The sequence below is a fragment of the Apium graveolens genome, chromosome 9 (assembly GCF_009905375.1).
Source record: "Apium graveolens cultivar Ventura chromosome 9, ASM990537v1, whole genome shotgun sequence".
Lineage (NCBI taxonomy): Eukaryota > Viridiplantae > Streptophyta > Magnoliopsida > Apiales > Apiaceae > Apium > Apium graveolens.
The window spans coordinates 64,361,389-64,362,570 of record NC_133655.1 but is presented as its reverse complement, the minus strand read 5'-3'; the positions used below and the strand labels follow the sequence as shown (position 1 = coordinate 64,362,570).

Sequence of the window (1,182 nt, the reverse complement as noted above, 5' to 3'; positions counted from 1 at the left end):
CAGACCTCAATGTAATTTCCTTAACCTACTCTTTTGCTTCCTTATTTCCGAGAACTTCTGTGTCACTAGGAAGTGTACCAGGTTGTCAATTCAACAAGGCATTGGCAATTTGCCCAATTTGATTTTCCAAGGTCTTAATAGAAACTGCTTGGCTCTAGAATGTGCTCCCAAGCCATTATAAAAGCAGTTAATGATCGTCCAGTCAGGCATCCCATGATGAGGACACTTTCTAAGCATCTCCTTATAACGATCCCAAGCTTCATACAAAGACTCTCCTGAGTGTTGCGTAAACTGAGTAAGAGCATTCCTGATTGCAGCAGTCTTTGCCATAGGAAAGAACTTAGTAAGAAACTTTTGAGCAAGATCTTCCCACTTAGTAATAGAGCCATGTGGTAGAGAATGCAACCAACACTTAGCTTTATCCCTCAAAGAGAATGGGAAAAGCCTTAGCTTTATAGCATCTTCAGACACATTGTTGAATTTGAAAGTGTCGCAGATTTTGATGAAATCTCTAATATGTAAATTGGGATCTTCCATTGGAGAACCCCTAAACTGTACCGAGTTCTGAACCATCTGAATTGTGCTAGCCTTGATTTCAAAAGTTTGGCCGCGATGGCTTGTCTGACAATGCTAGACTGAATATCATTGATCTTTAGCTGAGAATAGTCCATCAAAGCCTTTGTATTCGCTTCTGGTTCACCCATTGCAACAAGAGCTTCTTCTTTTTTCTCAACTAAGATTTCTTCTTCAACTTTCTCCTCTACAAGAACTTCTTCTACTACTTCCTCCGCTTTATCCAGTGTTCTCCTTCGAGATCGAGAACGCGTTAGCATAAACGCCTCTAGAGTACCTGAAAAAGCAACAAGTAAACAAGTAAGTAAAATATCTAAGTCACTGAACTTTAAAGACCACTGATGTCAAGCACATCAACTAAAAATTAACACCGAGTCCCCGGCAGTGGCTCCAAAAACTTGTTAGGACAAAAACACGCGCTAAAATTACATGCAAGTATATGCGTTCGCAAGTAATATAAAATTAATTCTAGTTCGTTCCCATAAAGACTGGTTTAGGTTAATTTCAATCAATGTACTTATGCAATAATGTTATGGTTATTATTCAATGCTAAGATGATAACAAGTTGAGAGTGTTTATAACTACGATTAACTAAGAGATTATACTAAC

General features: G+C 38.3%; 1 non-coding gene across 1 annotated transcript; it reads left to right on the top strand.

Moving 5' to 3' along the window:
* Window positions 1-208: 208 nt before the first annotated feature.
* On the top strand, window positions 209-315 carry LOC141688541 (small nucleolar RNA R71). The gene has a single exon (XR_012561977.1). It is a non-coding gene; the product is annotated as a small nucleolar RNA R71 (small nucleolar RNA).
* The last annotated feature ends 867 nt before the right edge of the window (window positions 316-1,182 follow it).